This window comes from Phyllostomus hastatus, unplaced genomic scaffold, assembly GCF_019186645.2.
Source record: "Phyllostomus hastatus isolate PE091 unplaced genomic scaffold, TTU_PhHast_1.1 phas_contig_150, whole genome shotgun sequence".
NCBI classification, from domain to species: domain Eukaryota; kingdom Metazoa; phylum Chordata; class Mammalia; order Chiroptera; family Phyllostomidae; genus Phyllostomus; species Phyllostomus hastatus.
The window spans coordinates 38,353,342-38,362,047 of record NW_025333611.1 but is presented as its reverse complement, the minus strand read 5'-3'; positions in this window follow the sequence as shown (position 1 = coordinate 38,362,047).

Sequence of the window (8,706 nt, the reverse complement as noted above, 5' to 3'; positions counted from 1 at the left end):
TGTCAGTTTACTGTTCATAGTTTTGATCTTTTTCTCTTCCTTAGAAAAGTCCCTTTAACATTTCATATAATGAGGACTTGGTGATGATGAACTCCTTTAACTTGACCTTATCTGGGAAGCACTTTATCTGCTCTTCCATTCTAAATGAAAGCTTTGCTGGACAGAGTAATCTTGGATGTAGGTCCTTGCCTTTCATGACTTGGAAAACTTCTTTCCAGCCCCTTCTTGCCTGCAAGATTTCTTTGGAGAAATCAGCTGACAGTCTTATGGGAACTCCTTTGTAGGCAACTGTCTCCTTTTCTCTGGCTGCTTTTAAGATTCTCTCCTCGTATTTAATCTTGGGTAATGTAATTGTGCTGTGCCTTGGTGTGTGTCTTCTTGGGTCCAACTTCTTTGGGATTCTCTGAGCTTCCTTGACTTCTTGGAAGTGTATTTCCTTTACCAGATTGGGGAAGTTCTCCTTCAGTATTTTTTCAAATAAGTTTTCAATATCTTGCTCTTCCTCTTCTCCTTCTGGCACCCCTATGATTCGGATGTTGGAACGTTTAAAGTTCCCACAGAGGTTCCTAAGCCTCTCCTCATTTTTTTGAATTCTTGTTTCTTCGTTCTCTTCCTTCTGCTCCAAACCGTTGATCTGAGTCCTGGTTTCCTTCCCTTCACTGTTGGTTCCCTGTATATTTCTCTTTATTTCACTTTGCATAGCCTTCACTTCTTCCTCTATTCTGTGACTGTACTCACCCATTTCTGTAAGCATCCTGATTACCAGTGTTTTGAACTCTGCTTCTGATAGGTTGGCTAGCTCTTTGTTGTTTAGTCCTTTTTCTGGAGCTTTGATCTGTTCCTTCATTTAGGGCATATTTCTTTGTCTTGGTGCAGCTGTTACATTGTAAGGAGTGGTATTTGACAGGATGTCAATTTGACGGGATGGGGCAACCCATGTTACTGGGTTGTAGTGCTGTATGTGGGGGAGGGGTCTGAGAGGGAACAATGCCTCTTGCTGGGCTCTCAGCCAGCTTTTAGCCACTTCCCTTGCTATCCACAAGCAAACTGGGCCCTTCTGGTGCTGATTCCTGAGTGGGTGGGTTTGTGTATGTTCTAGGACTTTATGGGTCTCTCCAAGAAACTTTCCTGCAAGGCTGGGAATTTCTCCCGCTGCCACAACCCCCACAGGTTTTTTCAGTCAGAGGTTTTGAGGCTTTATTTCCCCACACTGGAACCCTGTTTTGCACAGTCTGTCTCACTCCCTTGTTGTTCCTCCCAGTTTAGCTGCATGAGAATGTGGGACTGCTTGCTCCACCGGATGTGGCCTTGCCCACGCCATCCTCCATCCGCCACCTTGCCACAAGTCCTCTCTGCCCTGGCTGCCCATCTCTACCCTCCTACCAGTCTGGATGAATGTTTCTTTTTTAACTCCTTGGTTGTGGAACTTCCATAAAGTTCAATTTTCCGGCAGTTCTGGTTAGTTTTTGTTTTTAAATTTGTTATTGTCCTTCTATTGGTTGTGCCAGGAGGCAAAGTGTATCTATCTAAGCCTCCTTGTTGGCTGGATGTTGAAAAATTGAAGTCTTAAAGCTGTTTTGTGGCCTAAGTCCCATGCATCCTAGAGATCCTGGGCAGACAGAAGACGGATGCAGGCTGGAGAGACAGATGGGTGGACACAGTGTTCACCTTTGGCACACCACAGTGCTGTGACAGGCACCAAAAACCAGATGAGCCTGGACCTTAGACAGCGATCCTTGAAAATCTTTATCACATTCAGTTAGTTGGAATAGAAGCTAATAATTATATAGCAGCCCTTTCTCCCACAAACCAGAACCCCAAATTAACTTAATTTGTTTACAGTCATGCCTTTAAGTAATGAGATATGGCTCCCACCCCCTTCAGAACTCAGGGAATCTTTGTCACTTTCATCTGCACTTGTTTCTACTTTTGCACAACCAGGGTAAGATTAGAGCCTCCCCAGATCTCGGCAGAAAGAGGAATCTGATTTAAACACTGGGCAGATTGCATAGAGCAATGATTTAGTTACTGATGTAGTGCATCTGTAGGACTGGGGAACTGGGTCAGCTCCTTGCCTACAGAAAGTATGGCTAATATTTGCCACAGATGGGCACGCACTACAGATCTTTAGTGATCACTAGTGCAAGAATGTGTGATTCGTGAGTGTTTCAGTTTTTTATTAAATCACAGACTTCCTTCCATCTTTCCTCTCATTAGGCTGCCTCCATCTTCACATTCAAGTCAGCGTGTCCTTGGAGAACTAAAAACTGAACTCTAAATTATTGGTATCAGTTTAATCAGGTTATAGGAAATGCTCATCTGTTGCCGTCTCCCATCACATCCCTGAGACAGGCACAAATCATTAGGGGGCTGTTCAGTTCTCCTCCTACCAGGGAGATAGCCCTACTGTGTGTAGTTTGGGCAGGAGGCAGGGCCCTGGTTCTCACAGCAAAAGTAAAACGGGTTTCATCTTTCCTTCTTGCTGTCCCTAGGCCATCAGGGCACAGGGCCTGGACTAAACTCAGCCAGCTGAGGACTCCTTCCAGAGCTCACATTCTTTTAAAAAAATTCTTTTAGAAGATTGTATTTATTTTTAGAGAGAAGGGAAGAGAGAGGGGAAGAGAAAGAGGGAGAGAAACATTGGTGTATGGGAGAAACATTAATTGGTTGCATTTCGCATACCCCCCAACTGGGGACCTGACCCCCAACCCAGGCATGTGTCCTGACTGGGAATCAAACTGGCGACCTTTTGGTTCACAGGTTGGCACTCACTCCACTGAGCTACACCAACCAGGGCAGAGCTCGCAATCTTGAGAGAGTGACTCCAAGGTGACAGGACAGATGGCATTGATTCCTAGGAGAGCAGGAGTGACCTCCTGGCCATACAGTTTCTGATAACAGAGTCTGCTTCTTAGCTGTGCAAATGTGTTGATCATTGCCCCTTCTCCATCATAAAATCTCGCAAGGAAATGTGACTTTTGGCCAAGATGAAGGCTTAGGTAGATACACGGTGCCTCCTCTCACAATCAATAAAAGGACAATAAAAATTTAAAAACAAAAACCAACCAGAACTGACAAAAAAATGGAACTGTAAGGAAGTCCGACAACCAAGCAGTTAAAAAAGAAACATTCATCCAGACTGGTAGGAGGGTAGAGATGGGCAGCCAGGATGGAGAGGACGCGCAGCAAGGTAGCAGGTGGTCCCACATTCACATGCGGATAAACCAAAAGGAATAACTGGGGAGCGAGACAGACTGTGCAAAACAGGGTTCCAGTGTGGGGAAATAAAGCCTCAAAACCTCTGACTGAAAAAACCTGTGGGGGTTGTGGCAGCGGGAGAAATTCCCAGCCTTGCAGGAAAGTTTCTTGGAGAGACCCATAAAGTCCTAGAACATACACAAACCCACCCACTCAGGAATCAGCACCAGAAGGGCCCAGTTTGCTTGTGGATAGCAAGGGAAGTGGCTAAAAGCTGGCTGAGAGCCCAGCAAGAGGCATTGTTCCCTCTCAGACCCCCTCCCCCCACATACAGCACTACAACCCAGTAACATGGGTTGCCCCATCCCGTCAAATTGACATCCTGTCAAATACCACTCCTTACAATGTAACAGCTGCACCAAGACAAAGAAATATGCCCTAAATGAAGGAACAGATCAAAGCTCCAGAAAAAGGACTAAACAACAAAGAGCTAGCCAACCTATCAGAAGCAGAGTTCAAAACACTGGTAATCAGGATGCTTACAGAAATGGGTGAGTACAGTCACAGAATAGAGGAAGAAGTGAAGGCTATGCAAAGTGAAATAAAGAGAAATATACAGGGAACCAACAGTGAAGGGAAGGAAACCAGGACTCAGATCAACGGTTTGGAGCAGAAGGAAGAGAACGAAGAAACAAGAATTCAAAAAAATGAGGAGAGGCTTAGGAACCTCTGTGGGAACTTTAAACGTTCCAACATCCGAATCATAGGGGTGCCAGAAGGAGAAGAGGAAGAGCAAGATATTGAAAACTTATTTGAAAAAAATACTGAAGGAGAACTTCCCCAATCTGGTAAAGGAAATACACTTCCAAGAAGTCAAGGAAGCTCAGAGAATCCCAAAGAAGTTGGACCCAAGAAGACACACACCAAGGCACAGCACAATTACATTACCCAAGATTAAATACGAGGAGAGAATCTTAAAAGCAGCCAGAGAAAAGGAGACAGTTGCCTACAAAGGAGTTCCCATAAGACTGTCAGCTGATTTCTCCAAAGAAATCTTGCAGGCAAGAAGGGGGCTGGAAAGAAGTTTTCCAAGTCATGAAAGGCAAGGACCTACATCCAAGATTACTCTGTCCAGCAAAGCTTTCATTTAGAATGGAAGAGCAGATAAAGTGCTTCCCAGATAAGGTCAAGTTAAAGGAGTTCATCATCACCAAGTCCTCATTATATGAAATGTTAAAGGGACTTTTCTAAGGAAGAGAAAAAGATCAAAACTATGAACAGTAAACTGACAACAAACTCACAACTATCAACAACTGAAGCCAAAAGAAACAAAAACAAAAGCAAACTAAGCAAACAACTAGAACAGGAACAGAATCACAGAAATGGAGATCACATGGAGGGTTGTTAGTGGGGGGAGGGAGAGGAGAGAATGGGGGAAAAGTCACAGGGAATAAGTAGCATAATTGGTAGGTACAAAATAGACAGGGGGAGGTTAAGAATATTATAGGAAATGGAGAAGGCAAAGAACTGATATGTACGACCCATGGACATGAACTAAGGGGAGGGAATGCTGGTGGGAGGTGGGGCACAGGGCTGAGGAGAGTAAAGAAGAGGGAAAAAAAGACTTCAGTTTCTTCTCCCCAGGCATAGTATTTTAGAAAACACTGCTCTGTCATTTGCATGTACTAATGTATAATACAAGTTTGCTTTTCCTTTTTAATGTACTGTAGAACATTGAGCCTTTATTAATGTGCTAATGTGCAAGGAATTTTATGTGCTATTAAAATTTTTTGTTGTGAAATGTGGCACATTTACAGAAAAATGAAACTCCTATGCCTTTGCCACGCAGTGTGGAAGTAAAACATTGTCATCGCAGAAGAGCCCTGCACTGAGCCTCCCGTGACTGGACTCACTGTAACCATGTCTTTGCTTTTATTCATGGTGTTACCTTTTAGGTATGAATCCCTAAGCAAACGGTTTTGTCTTCATTTGAACATCCTATAAAGGGCACTGTGCAATGTCTACTATTTTGCATTTTGAAAAAAATTCAACATCACATTTTTGAGATTTATCTGTATTTGGGGATTGTGGCTATAGTCCATGTATTTATATTGTTCATATGGTATTCTATTGGATGATGATGTATCAGTTTATCCATTCATGACATTTGGATTGTTCCAGGTTGGGGCTAATGTAAACATTACGTTAAATTGCATTTTCCGATTACCACTAGTGTATTTCTTTGTTCACTCGGAATCCCGTTTGTGATGTGTATGTACAAGGTTTTGGGTGTTTTTAGTAGTTTGTTGTGTGTGGCTTTTTTTTTAATCCACTTTTATCTATGGGATTTTCTGTCTTTCTTACTAATCTACAGGCATTCTTTATGTAGTTTGGCTCTTTTCCAATTGTTTTATTGTAACAAAATATAGATGATCTGAAACTGACCATCCTAACCACCTTTACATGCAAAGGCAGCGGTATTAAGCACATCCATGAAGTTGTGCTACAACATCACCCATCTCCAAACTCTGCTCATCTTGCAGAATTGCAGCGCTGCACCCACCGAGCACTCACCCCCATGCCTCCCTCCCCCAGCCCCTGCAGCCACCATTCTGCTGTCTCTGGGAATCCGACTACTTGAGCTATCTTATACAGGTGGAATCATACACTAGTTACCTTTTTGTGACTGGTCTATGTCACCTAACATAATGTCCTCAGGGTGTATCTATGTTATAAAATGTGTCAGAATCTCCTTCCTTTTTCAGGCTAAATTGTATAGATAGGCCACCCTTCGCTTATCCATTTATCTATCGATAAACTTCGGGCACTTCCACCTTTTAGCTCCTATGAATAATGCTGCTATGACCCTATGTGTTCAAATATCCCTTGAAGACCCTGCTTTCAGTTTCTTTGGACAAGCACCCAGAAGTGGGATTGTGGGATCATAAGGTAGTTCTGTTTTTAACTGTAGAGAAACCTCCATACTCTCTTACACAGTAGCTGCACCATTCTACATTCCCACCCACAGTGCACAAGAGTTCCGGTTTCTCCAGATGCCTGCTGTAGCTGGTTTTCTTCTCATTTTTTTTCTTTTTTCTTTTTTTGATAGTAACCACCTTAGTGGGTGTGAAGTGCTACCTCACTGTGGTTTTTATTTACATTTCCTTAGTGACTAATGACCTTTAGCATCTTTTCATGTGCTTCTTGGCCACTTGTATATGTATGATAAGGTCTTTGGAGAAAGGTCTCTTTAAGTCCTTTGCCCATTTTTGAATCCAGTTGCCTGGCAAAGAATTTTTTTTTAAGATTTTATTTATTCATTTTTTGAGAGAGGGGAAGGTAGGGAAAAAGAGAGAAATATTGATTGCTTGTCCCTTGAATGTACCCCAACCGGGGACCCATGGGCAACTTAGGCATGCGCCCTAACTGGGAATCAAACCAAACTGGCAACATTTTGCTTTGCGGGACAATGCCCAACCGCCTGAGCCGTACCAGTCAGGGCTGGCAGAGAATTTCCAAAGGTCAGTTAGGCATGGTCCCTGCATTTTGTGGTCCCTCACATCTAGTAGTGGGGATCCACATACAAGCAAATCATTAAAATGAGGCAGAAGAGTCAGGCTGAAAGCTTCCCTTTGTCATGGGCGCCGATAGGCTGTTGGTGTCCGTGGGAAGGGCTCAGCTACTTCACCCGGACACTCGCTGTGGAAGGTGACTGCTGGCTGAGCATTTTTTTTTTGTCCCATGTTTTAAGCAGCAAATTCGTAAAGAATTTGAAAAATCATCAGTGAATAGTTCGGGAGCATCACCAGTTTCAAGGTGGTTGGTCACTTTATGTCTCCTAAGGCAGGCCCCAACCTTTGCTTTTTAAAAGGGTCGAGCAGGTCTCTCTCGACAGGCCACATGTATTCCTGCTGTGAGTTTTCATTTTAGGTTGTCACTTAGAAGTACAATAAATGCAGTCATTGCCATTTGCTCAAGAGCAAAGTCAGTGATGTCTTGAGTGAGCACCGGACAGGGCTACCGCACCTCTGCCCAGAGACAGTCCTGGGGTCAAGTGGGAGGGGTTTTATCTTCCCTGCGGGAAGTGCTGGCTGCGGGAAGAAAGACTGTGCTTGCTGCAGTTGAATTTATGAATTATGGTTGGAGTCTCAACTCATCAATGAAAATTTAGACTCGAAGGTTCATTGTTATCCTAAATAAACCACACTGCAACTGAATGGAACATTTTGATAATGATGGGCTGGAGAAGGCTTCCTTGGCAAAAGAGAGCATCTCATTAGAGGTGTTTCGTGGAGCCCAGGATGACATGGCCTTCCCTGAAGGAGTTTCCACTCCCCGGAGGTGCTCCTCTGCAGAGCGAGCCCTATAGGAGTGGGAGGGAAGAAGGGGTGTCGGGAGACTGGTGCCAGCCGTGAATGACTCAGGAAAGCGATGCGCCTGCCAGTCGCCTGGAATATGGTGTTTGGGTAGCACTGAGTTGTTTTGCCAAATAGCTATTTCTCTTCTTCTCAGGGAGTTCCAAAGATAGTTGCCACCTTGACCTTAGGTCACTCTCATTAGAACATTCCTGGGGTTTTGACAGGAGAAGAGAAACTCTACGCAGAAAGCTGGATTTATGCCCGGGGGCAGAGAGAAAGCCCAAGTCCTGTATACCAGGGTAATTAGGGTAGGTGTACTCCTTGGAAACCCTTCTGGGGAAGTCCCATAAAAACTGCTTTCAAGCTTCCTTTGGATTCTGATTTCTTGATCACCGGAATGTTATTTTCCCCACCTTTCCTCAAAACTAGAGACATGGCATCAACTATAACAACATTTGTTTCTTCCCCTCAGATGCACAGGGAACTGAAAATCCAGGAGCCAGGATAAACTCCAGAGCAGTGGGTTCACCAGCCATCACTGCTTCCGGGACATAACCTGGAGCCGAGGTGGCAGCAGCAGAAGGTGCTGCAATTCTCCGTTTTCCTGGCTGCGTGATCACGGGCAAGCCCCTTAAATCTCTGAGCTTCAGTTTCTTCTTCTATAAAATGGATGGGATATCAACATCAAACTGTCATCACGGGCATTACCAGCATGGAAGATGATGTGTGTGTGTGAAAACAGTTTGTAAAAGTGTCATATGAGTGATTGTTCTTACAGCCTCCCAGAGAGACTTTTGTTTCCTTCGTGTACTCACTCAGCTGAACGCACAAGTGGTGACTAGAACTTTATAAATAAGAATAAAAGTTCCCATAATTTTCTTTTTAAAAAATATAGTTTATTAAAGTTCCCATAATTTTTAACAACTCTTAAATGTTATGGTACCCCACCAACCAAAAACACTTAAAAGTTTTCTAAACAATCACATTTCTCAACAACAAGCAAATCAGGGATATGGAGTATTTTCCCATTTAAGATTCACCCGAACCGAATGAGAAGGTGCTGACTCTGTGGGGGAGACCCACACACCAACACGCCCTTTCACGACGGGCGGCTCCCAAGTCGTTCGTCAGACTTTCATCGTATGTGGTT